At 37.9% G+C, this 12,173-nt stretch overlaps 1 long non-coding RNA gene across 1 annotated transcript in view; it reads left to right on the top strand.

Annotated features, from left to right (window-relative positions):
• Window positions 1–12,173, top strand: part of LOC150040408 (uncharacterized) — a 139,310-nt gene that overhangs the window by 47,338 nt on the left and 79,799 nt on the right. The gene's annotated exons all lie outside the window — the stretch shown is intronic.

Here is a 12,173-nt window from a genome sequence, read left to right as displayed (position 1 = left end):
TAGCCAAATGTTTGTTTTTGAGGTTCACCTATGTTGTAGCATGGATCAGTATTTTGTTCCTCCATATTGCTGAGTGGCATGGCATCATACGGATATAGCACATTTTGTCTATCCATTGAAGAACATATGAGTTTGGTTACAAGCCTTTTTTTATGGTTTCATAAAATTTTAATGTGATGAGGTTTTTGTTTACCAACAGATTATTTAATAACAGGAAATAATAGAGGATATAGAGATTTTGAAAATATAGAGAATGATTAGTGTCCATTTTTCAAAATATTATTTTTTAAGGTTTTTTTTTTGCCAGTCCTGGGCTTGGGCTCAGGGCCTGAGCACTGTCCTTGGACTTTCTCAAGGCTAGAGCTCTACCACTTGAGCCTCAGCACCACTTCCGGCTTTTTTCTATGTATGTGGTACCGAGGAATCGAACCCGGGTCTTCATGCATGCTAGGCAAGCACTTTAACCACTAGGCCAAACTCCCGGCCTTTTTTAAGGTTTTTATGATGATTGTCCTGGGGCTTGGCCTTAGGTCTCAAACTTTCCTTTCACTTTATCTCTTAGATCTAGTGCTCTACCATTTGAGCCATAGTACCACTCCTGACTTTTTGACTTGTCTGCTCAAGCTGGCTTCCACCTGAGATACCAGCATCCTAATAAACTAGGATTATAAGCTGGAGTAGCTGGAACCTCGGATGATCAGATTTTTTTCTTTTAATTTAAATGTCATGTCACAAAAGGGAAAGAATAGCTGAGCCTTTTAGTTATTAATTGTCCTCACTTCATGAAATACTTTTTTTTGCCAGTCCTGGGCTTGAGCTCAGGGCCTGAGCACTGTCCTTGGACTTTCTCAAGGCTAGATCTCTACCACTTGAGCCTCAGCACCACTTCTGGCTTTTTCTATGTATGTGGTACTGAGGAATTGAACCTGGGTCTTCATGCATGCTAGGCAAGCACTCTACCACTAGGCCAAATTCCCAGCCCCGATATACTTCTTATATAGACATATGTCTTCATTGATTTCTGTTAGGCAGATACTTGTGATAGGAAGTGTTGGTTCATGTAAGTGACTCTATGTGCAAGAGAATTTGCTGAAGCAGACATGTGATTCTACAAATCCATAGTTTCCAGTTTTTTTTTTCTCATACCTTCACCTATACTTTTTTTTATTGGTCTTGGGCTTGAACTGTGGGCCTGGGCACTGTCCCTAAGGTCTTCAGTTCAAGGCTAGTCCTCTACCACTTAGAGCCACAGCACCACTTCCAGTTTTCTGGTGGTTAGTTGGAGATAAGAGTCTCACAGACTTTCATGCCTGGGATGGCTTTGAACTTGGATCCTCAGATCTCAGTCATCAGAGTAGCTGCATGATAGGTGTGAGCCACTGGTTCATGGCCCACCTCTACTTCTCGTTGTTTGTCCTTCAAGTTAGCCTTTCTAGTAAGTATAAAGTGCTATCCTATTTCATCTTTCATTTGAATTTTTCTAATGATTAATTTGGTTGAGTATCTTTTCATTTGTTATTTGCTATTTGTATGTATCCTTTAGAGAAATGTCTATTCAAATAGTTTGACCAAGAAAATCAAAACAAATAACCTCCCCGAACTTCTCAATGCATATAATTCCCTTGGAATCAGAGAATGACATATTTGGATATTTGGATACCCAAATATCCAAATATGTTTACAGCATGGATCATATGAAAAGGTTAAAGAATGAAGGCATGGGCTTGACTCTGTAAAACCGTATTGTTTCATGTGATCCCTAGACACAAGGGGCTCTGAAAAATGTGAAATATGGCCTGTCCAATTTGAAATGCGCTATGGCTGGCTTTGAACTGTGATCCTCAGATTTCAGCCTCCTGAGTAGCTAGGATTACAGCCGTGAACCACCGCACCCGGCTTTAAGATAACATTCTAAGAAAATTAAGTCCTGGGCCAGGGGCAACTGTTACCATGTCTATTAATAAGTGGTGACAAATTGCCTCCCAGAAAGTTGGATCCCTTTCTAGTGTGTGTGTGTGTGTGTGTGTGTGTGTGTGTGTGTGTGTGTTGAGCAGGAATACCAAGGATAATTTTAGAATAATTTTTATAAAAATGATTTCAAGCTGGGTGCCGGTGGCTCAAACCTGTAATCCTAGCTACTCAGGAGCCTGAGATATGAAGATTGTGGTTCAAAGCCAGCCCAGGCAGGAGAGAACTCTTATTTTCAATTAAACACTCAAAAACTGGAAGTGGTGCTGTGGCTCAAGTGGTTGAGAGCTAGTCTTGAGCACACCAAATAGACTCAGGGACAGTGCCCAGGCCCTGAGTTCAAACTCCATAACTGACAAAAATATTTCAATTTTTCTTTACGAAATGTCCCTTTCTACTGTCTGTTTTCTATGTTAAACTTCGAATAAATTATATATTTATTTCCGGTTGATGCTGACAATTTATTAAGTTTTATTATTCCTAAGAATGGGATGAACTTGTTGAATTGGTTCATTATTTGATTTCTACTTTCTAAATATTTTAAAAGGAATGAAATGATAAGCCTAAAATCAGTAAAAGGAGAGAAGCTCTGAGTGTTTTGAAGTTGATGAATATCGAACTTTGGAGAATTCCTCATCAAGAACTTATAATTGCTAAAATACTAGAAAATTCATGACTTAGTATAATTATGATCATGATGCAAATTAGATTTTTTGGTGTGGATTTTTTTTGGACACATCTTCAAGATTGGGCATTAATTCTTGATATCCTCAGACTGAGACCTTTAATTTTTTTTTCAAATCTGAAAAACCTTAATAAGCAATCTGGAATTCTTTGCTAGGAGAAAAATTATAGATAAATAATTGTAGGTTTATAAATGACCATGATTATATCAATATATTTATACCTTTTCTCCCTGTTCTGTGGAGAGTCATTGGATGACCCAGTAATATTGATGAGGTTCAAATTTAAATTGAAGGAAGAGTAAACCTGCAATTTGATTCTGTTTTCATGTGTTTGGGTTAGCCATCTAATGTAAATAGAAGTTTTATTTTTATACATCTCTATAGGTTGTCTACATGGCTTGTGCAAAATTTGAAAAAAATTCTCTCTTGAACAATTTGCCTCAAAAGGTAACCTTTCCGGACTGGGAGTTTGGCCTAGTGGTAGAGTGTTTGCCCAGCATGCACAAAGTCTGGGGTTCCATTCCTTGGTACCATATACATAGAAAAGGCTGAAAGTGGTGCTGTGGTTCACGTGGTAGAGCTCTAACCTTGAGGAAAGCCTAAGGACAGTGCTCAGGCCCTGAGTTTAAGCCCTAGCACTGCCAAAAAGGTAACCTTTCTCCTCTATGGACAAAATGGAAGTGTTTATGTAGAAGTAACAATGGGAAATAGATAATAGTTTGTAATATCGAGGTTTTGAACAGAGTCACACTTTTTTAAAAAATTTTTACAGCTGCTATTTTACCTCAAATGTGGAGATCTAGAAGAGGATTGAACTGTGCTTATAGTTTTGTAGAGCAGGATCAGAATCAGATTTGCATTACAAAGGAGGGAGGGACTAAAGATATCCCCATTTTTGTCACAGAATTGCCCCTAGTGACTCAAATTCTGATATTTAGTACTCATCAATTTTAGCTTCTCCTTATTTATTATGCCAGAAATTATTTTCTTCCTTCTTTCAAAGATCTTAAGTTTAGTGGCTTGAAACAACATAAATGTATGACTTTACAGTTCAGAATGACTGAAGTCTGATGTAGACCTAGTGTTAATATCGAGTCTGACATAAATCTAGTTGTCGACAGGTTTATATTTCTTTGAGCAGGCGGTAGGGAAGAACCTGTTTTCTTCTGGTTTCCAGCTTCTAGGGGCTTTCTTCATGTTTAAGCTCATAATCTGCCCCTCCATCTCCACAGCCAGCAATGATGGATTGAGTCATTCCCACATTGTTTTCTGCTGACCTTCACTCTTCCACTTTTGGGGACATGTGATTACATTAGGCTCATTTAGGTAATCCAGAACATCCCCCCAGTTTTAGGATAGTTGATTTACCAGCTTTAGCTCCTTTTCATTACCTAACATATTCAGAGGATTGGAGGATGAACAAGTGCAACTAGAATTTGGGAAACTAGAATTCTGCCTGACACAGGTGACCTGCAGAAATGATGCCGTACATGTCATTTCCTGTCCTCTGATAGTAGAAATGTAAGTAAACGGAGATTGATGTGTCTGGAGTGTCTCATTGTCAGCTTGAAACTGTAACCATTGCTTTGCTGGTGTTCATTAGAACATAATTTTGAGAGGGTGAATATTTTGTTAGGAATGTTTTGATATCATGGAACATTAATTTATTAAATCATGAATGGTATACTGTTATTCTGAAAATGAACTAATTTCTTAATTACATCTGTCTTAGGAATTTTCTCCTTTCAAAATTTCTGAAAATAATTTTTAAGATAATATATCAAGGCATAGGTCTTTGGGACTCTGTTAACTGTTCAAATCTCCAAAGTTTTAGAACTTTTCTTAATCAACAAAAAAAAAGTTGAAAGCTACTATTTTCTGTTAGAGAAAATGTGTTAAAACCCCTCTCTAATATAAAATTTAAATAAAGCCAATATGTGAGGTTGGGATGCTGTAAAATTATTTTCATAATCATATTCATTGTGTTAACCAGATCTTTGGCTTTAAATTTGTTATCTTTTTGAAAATATCATTTCAGCTGTGAGGGTAATCAAAATGATTTCACAAGTTTTCTTTGACTACTGAATTGAAATAAAATAATAGAATATAGTATCAAATGCCAGAGTCTGTTAAAGAAAGATACCAGAAATGGGTGGGTTTTGCATTTTAAAAGTCACTTTTAGTGAATGTTTTACTTTGATATAACATTTCAGGAAATATTCCTGAATTACGTGGTTTCAGAACAAATCAAATGTATTTTTCAATCCAAAAATCAGATTTGTGACTACTATATAATTAAATAGACAAAAATGAAGAATGATGTTTCATTACTTAAATTAGCTTTGGATGGTACAGTTAATGTTGTTTGATGGTATTTTTTATGTAATATTGCAGAGACAGTAATAAAATAATGGCTACAAGTTTTGTCTTTAAAAATTGTGACACTACTTGGCCTGTATTTCTAAACTAATCTACCAGCTACAGATGTCTATAAATTATATGATCTTATCATTGTGTTAAAGAATGAAAATGTTGATGAAGTTGGGGTGTCACAAATATGGAACAAATTCAGGTATGAATTCAAAGAGCTAGGCAAAATATAGATAAAAAGAATAATGTATTACCCCACTTAGTTATAATTATCAAATGGCTAATGCCTTTAATCCCAGATGTTCGGGAGGCTGAGTTCTGAGAATTATAGTTTGAGGCCAGCGTAAGGAGAAAGATCCAGGAGACTCATATTTAATTAACCAACAAAAATCCATTTGCCTGCTAGGTGAATCCAAAGATGTGTTTAAGGCATGCAAGTGAGCTATCCCAGATCAGAAGAACAATCAACAGTTTTTCAGAATTATGAATTAAATACATAGTGTTTGTTTAAACTAGTTAGTTTTTTCTCGAGTGCTGAGTTCAAACCCAAGGCCTTATACATGTGAGGCAAATGCTCTACTGTTGAGATACATAGCCCCAAATCATTAGTTTTTGAGGGGATTGGTTAGACAGCAAAAGCTGATATGTCCATTCATATAAGATGATTTGGGAACATCTTAAAAAGGGGAAGGCCATAGAATTAATCAATAATGTGGAGTTAGATCAGTAAAATTTGTGTGCAACCTGAAGGAGAGAGAGAATAAAGGAAGGAAAAAAAGGATAAGATGTTGGTATCCAAAAGTATCTAGGCAACTCAAATTTGTATCTAGTATCTTGCTGTGAAAAATCCAGAGTAGTTAAATATATCTGGCTGTTCTATTTTATTTTATTTGTGTTGATATTGGGACTTGAAATGATTGTCCCATACTTTTGCTGGGCTTTTTTTTTTTGCTCAAGGCTAGTTAGCACTGTTTTACTTGAGAGCCACACCTCTTATTCTAGATTTTTGAGGGTTAATTGGACATTAAGAATCCCATAGATGAGGCTAGCTTTTAACTTGGATCCTCAGCTCTCAGTCTTCTGAATAGCTAGTATTAAAATTAAGAACCACTAGTGTCCAGGTAGGTCTAGTCATTTTATTTACTTATTTTGTTTATTTCAAGCTATTTAAATTATTATTATAAAGATGTACAGAGTAGTTATAGTCACATAAGTCAGGTAAAGAGTACATTTCTTTTTGGATAATGTCACCCTTTCTTTTGCTTTCTCCCAGTTGGTCTGTCCATTTTTAACATGTCACTAATATGAACGAAGAGAGTCCCGATTACGGGCAGTATTCAACTTCTGCAGCATATATCCCAGTTCATGTTCAAATAAGATTCAGAGGTTGGTGACCTTACCAGCTATCTGTATGTGTAGTGTGCCTAAGGACCATATTTCTGAAAACTGAGGGAGCTCTTTGTTACGTATATAACCTGAACACAATGGGGCCCCATATGGCTGTATTTCTGAGCACTGTTGCTTTCAAAGAAACAGTACTGTGGCCAAAAAACATAATTGACAGTCATTTACATCTGTACTCAATCTTTTCAAAGAAAAATGCCAGTGGGAGAGTACATCATTGCTGCCAGCAAAGCTTAAAAGAGAATCAATTTTAGACATCTTTATCATTCTCAAGCTTTCTAGTATGCTTTGCAGTTGCACTTCTAAAAACTCACTTTCTGGAAGTGACTCATGAAAATAGACAATGTTCTGTTCCTACTTTCTGGTCAGTCTTTGAAGACTCTTTCCTAGAATTAAAAGTATGTCTATTTTATCTCTTGATGGTAAGGGTCTACTCTAGCATTTACCCAAGAATCTCTTTGTTTTCCTCTCATCTAAACTGTGTTCACCACAGTGCTAAGCCTTTTCATTCACATCCACAAATATCCTGAGGCTATTTGTGCACAGATACCTGGTCATAAAAGCTAGTTCTCTGTCTTCCTCTGACCTTCATCACACATTTGGGTTTCTAGGGTGACTGATCTGGTTTTATTTGCTTTAGCATCATGTTATTATCCAAGCTCGGCACATCCCAGAACTAAGGTACTTAACTCTCAGTAAGATTCTTCCTGTTTAGAAATGGGAAGGGGGAGTTGGAGACGGTGGGGACTAGTGCTTTATACCCGTAACCCTACCTACTCAGAAAGCTGAGATCTGGAGCGTCACAGTTTGAAGCCAACCTGGGTAGAAAAGCCCATTAGATTTCATCTCCATATAACCAGCAAAAAGCAGACCTGGAGACATGGTTCCAGTGGTAGAGCCAACTAAAAAAGCTAGTTGAGCAACTAAGAGATTACCCTGAGTTCAAGGCCCAGTACAGACACAGAGAGAAAGAAAGAAAGAAAGAAAGAAAGAAAGAAAGAAAGAAAGAAAGAAAGAAAGAAAGAAAGAAAGAAAGACAGACAGACAGACAGAAAGAAAGAAAGAAAGAAAGAAAGAAAGAAAGAAAGGGAGAGAGAACAAGAGAGAGAGAGAAAGGTAAGAAAGACAAGAAATAAAGAAATGGTTATATGTGAAAGTGAGGACAAAAGTATTCATATAAATCCAGGTTTATGTGAATTTAGACTATGTAAGTATAACAATGAGAATCTCTGCAAATGTAGTACAAAAAATCAGTAATCACATACATCCAAATCTTGTGAACGGACTGGATTAAAAACCTAAAAAAATCCAACAGAACCTCTTGTTTCAGTTTCTGACATATACAACTACAGGCTAATATTCTTTGTCAGTCCTTTGGGTAAATTATTCTTAAATTATGTGAATTTTGAATTGTGAAAATGCTGGGGCCAGCCGGCTGCAAACCAGGGTTTGCAGATTGGGGTTCCTGAAATAGGGGGCAAGGACTAGGAAGAAATAGAAGAGAGACAGACACACCGGGTCCGGGATGTCTGCAGTCCAGGTAAAGACTGCCCCGTTTATTTTCCACTCCAGCTTCTTCCCTTCTTGAGACCCAGGGAACTTCCAGGTGTTACATTCATATGGTAAATCTCAGGTCATTTAAACAGAATAAGGCCAGAAAACAATAAGACAATAAAGCCATTGTCTGATGCAAATCAAGGTACAGTTTGATTCCACTCTGGCTCCCAACATGAAAAGATATCCTGGAAAATATTGGGCATAAACCAGTTTTATTTGATTTTTTTGTCTGCTTTTGTGTCTAAAGTATTTGGTAGGGTGGGACACGGAAAAGGAGAAAAGAAAAAGAGCTTGTTCTGAGCCCTCTTGAAGAGGGGAAGCAGATACTGAGTGGCTTCAAGGTCCTGGTGACAATGAGTATCACTATGAAAGGATGACAACCATGGTCTCTGCTTCTCTGTGCCACCCAGGACCACACTGTAATTAAAAAAAAAACCTGACAATTCTGGAACCAAGAGGACTCATGGTCAAGGGTACTTATTGAGGCTCCTCTACTTCTTGTAGCTACATAAGTATGGGCATTGCCCAGGGAAGCTGGAGGGGACAGGAAGAAGTTTGAAAATACCAGACAGAGACTATGGCAACAGAGGAGAGGCATAATTTGAAGACATTTAGTAATATGTCCAGGCAGGGAGAGTTTGTAGAGGGCCTTTATCATCAAGGAGAGTTAAATTCAGGAAGTTTGAGATGCTGATAATAGTCAATTTGAATTCATACCCTTAGGCTTCAGAGGCCTGGAAATTATTACTAAACTTACACGCATACCAGTATAGTGATTTTCCTTCTTATTCTTTTTCTGGTCTTGGGCTACTTATCAACTCCCCAAAAGGTATGATTTCTTTTTATAGGATGAAGACAACAATAATACTCACCTTGTGGGATTTTTTTTTTCTGTGAGGATTCAATGAGCTGATGTAGAGAAAGAGCTTATTTGGCATGTATTGTAAGGGCTCAGGAAATGTGATCTGTGATTGTGTCATTATCACATGTACAGTCTTTGAAGCATACACTCAATTTCACAGCATTTTTGGAAGTTGCTAACATGGTTCGATGACCAGACTGCCTGGATATTATGAGAAATTTCTGGGTCATGGATCCCTTCTAATCTTTAACAACAGTTGGGGCAGGAGGACATGGATAACAATTCCTTGTTAATATCAAACTGTCTAGAAAGGGAATTGCCATTGTCACCAGTGCTGTCTAATTTTCCAACTTATCTTTTAGGAAAACAGTAACTGAACACTGGAGAGATGGTATTTTATCAGGCAAAACCAAGCTATTCAGGAGAGGAGAATTACCATATGTTCTCTTTCCTTGACCTTTTGGGAAAATGACTGCCATTTGCTTTCTTCTTCATTAAATGTCCGAAAAAAAATTCTACAAAAGCAATTAATGAAAAGCTAACTATATTAAAGCCATATTTTCTGTCTTTATTACAGTCAAAATGGCAGGTCTAATGAATCCTTGAAAGCATGATTAGGGGTTTCCATGGGAACAGATGGGAAGAAGGCCAAGTTATGGACTATCAGTACTTTTCTCCCTCCTCTCTGGGACCCTAGAGATTCTGATGCTTCTAGTTCAGAGATGGTATTGGTTGGAAGTTTCCTTGCCATGATTCTTAGTCCCACTCAAATATAGGTCTCCTTATAATCCTTCCTATTTAAGGTGGGGCTGAAGGAGGTTTAAGTGCCTCCTTTACCATAGATTGGGTATTTTTTTCATTTTATTTTTATTATCGAGGTAATGTATAGAGTTATGGTTACATTCGTCAGATAGTAGGTGCATTACTTCTCAGACATTGATATGCCTTCTTATATTTTCTCCCCATTTCCCATCCCCCACCCCCTCCCAATCATCTTGTTTCTCCCCCTTCCCTTTCCTATTTCAAACAAACAAACGCATATACAATATACCAGGTAACAAAGTTAGATACAGTAACAATATGAGAATAACCAAAGGGCAACAAAGGAGAAGAGAAATAACATAGCACGTTAAGAACAACAATCAGTCAAGATAAAGCTCTTGTTTCCATTAGATTGGGTATTTTGCAAGATGGCATATATTACTTTTATGTAATCCTGGCAATTTTCCCTATAAGTTGTGTCCATTCCAAAGGAAAAAGCAGATTCAAAAGCTTAAGTGGTTAGTTGGAAACAAGTGGAAAGTTCAGGGATTGTTTCATTTAAATCTAAGAACAGTGTTCATACCTTTGGTCCATGGTGTGTATTAGGTCTACTCTGTTCAATTTGAGAATTTGGGTGGTTGGATGAAATAAAGTTTGGCAACTGTGTCCGTGTTGGTAGCTGTGATGGAGAACCAGACATGACCTTTATATCTTTTCGTGAAAGGCTTAGTTGCTAAGATGGGAGACCAAAAGTTAGTGGGGAAAAGAAATGTATATTGTATTTTCTAGAGTTCCTGAATTTTTTTTGCCTGAAACATATAGCTTCTCATCAATTGTATTATTTAAAGATATTCTTTTATTGCATCTATTAGGACAATTCTCCAATAGTTTTCAATGTTACTGCTTACTTCTCATTATAAATTCTTTCTTTTGTGAATTTTGTCTTGAGAAGCTTCTATAATTTTATTCCCAATTATTCCTTATTGTAAGAATGACTCTCCAGTGGCACAATGGAATGGATGAGGTGTATGTCATCCTGACCTTTCACATAAAGAAACCTATAATTTTTACTTGAGATGGAAGAAGTATTTGTTGATTGAAGTTGGATTGAGTTCATGAGGATCTTAGATTTTAATTATGATGAAATAGTATTGTAATTATTTCCTAACTTCTGAATCATCTCTCTTTTAATTTCTGTTGCTGAATTGCCACTAAGCATTTCTTTCTCTGTAACATTTCTTAGCTCACCTGTTCTGTCGGGGTCCTTCATCCCCGGTCCCCCTCTACTAGTAGGGGGATAGGGAAAAAGCACAACCCGACCGGGCCAAGCCGCGAGAGGAAGGGGCCCAATGTCCTCCCGCACCCAGCCTTCTTACCCCTAGCAGGAACAGACATCAAGGCAGGAAGATTCTCTCTCTCTCTCTCTCTCTCTCTCTCTCTCTCTCTCTCTCTCTCTCTCTCTCTCTCTCTCTCTCTCTCTCTCTCTCTCCTCTCTCTCTCTCTCTCTCTCTCTTCTCTTCTCTCTCTCTCTCTCCTCTCTCTCTCTCTTCTCTTCTCTCTCTCTCTCTCTCTCCTCTCTCTCTCTCCTCTCTCCTCTCTCCTCTCTCTCTCTCTCTCTCTCTCTCTCTCTCTCTCTCTCTCTCTCTCTCTCTCTCTCTCTCTCTCCTCTCTCTCTCTCTCTCTCTCTCTCTTATACAAGATGGACAGGACAAAGAGATCCACGTGTTTTATCCCTACTACAAGCCTCAGCAGAAAGTTATCAGACATGGCGTTACTCGGCCCCCAACACTGTTCTTCTTTATTGCTACCATAATCCCATAATAATCAATGGCCACCAGAGGCCCATCATGAATTTTTGCTGGCTTCTCTGTTTCTTGTCTTCATTCCAAAGCATTCTATACTTAGTAGTATAATTACTTTAATGATTGTTTAAAGTGGGATACACCTTTTTGAAGAGAATACAAGTAACATTCAATGACTTGTAATACAAAACTAAAACTTCTATCCGTATATTCTGTGTGCATGTGCACACGTGTTTACCAATCCTGGGGCTTGAACTCAGGGCTTGTGTGCTGTCCTAGTCTATTGTTCTCAAGGTTAGCATACCACTACTTTATTAACAGCTCCATTTCTGGATCTTTTAGTAGTTTATTGGAGGTAAGAGTCTTGTGGACTTTCTTACCTGGGTTGGCTTTGAACCACAACCCTCAGATCTCAGACACCTAATTACCTAGGTTTATAGGCATGTGCCACTGATGCACAGCTGATCTATATGTTCTTAGGTCCTTAGTGTGTAAACACTTCCATTTATTGATTCCTTTGCCATTCTACCAAAGCCAGCCCAGGCACTAAAGACCGTGAGATTCTTATCTCTAATTAACCACTAGAAAACTGGAAGTGGCAGTGTGGCTCAAGGGGTAGGGCAGTAGCTTTGAGCTGAAGAGCTCAGGGATAATGCCCAGGCTCAGGGGTAGGGCAGTAGGCTTGAACTGAAGAGCCCAGGGACAGCATCCAGACCCAGAGTTCAAGCCCCACAACCCTCCAAGAAAATATAAAAACTAAAA

This window comes from Megascapheus bottae, chromosome X (assembly GCF_031878675.1).
Source record: "Megascapheus bottae isolate mThoBot1 chromosome X, mThoBot2.hap1, whole genome shotgun sequence".
Lineage (NCBI taxonomy): Eukaryota > Metazoa > Chordata > Mammalia > Rodentia > Geomyidae > Megascapheus > Megascapheus bottae.
Note: the sequence above shows the minus strand (reverse complement) of the source record. Positions and strands in the feature narration are given on the sequence as shown.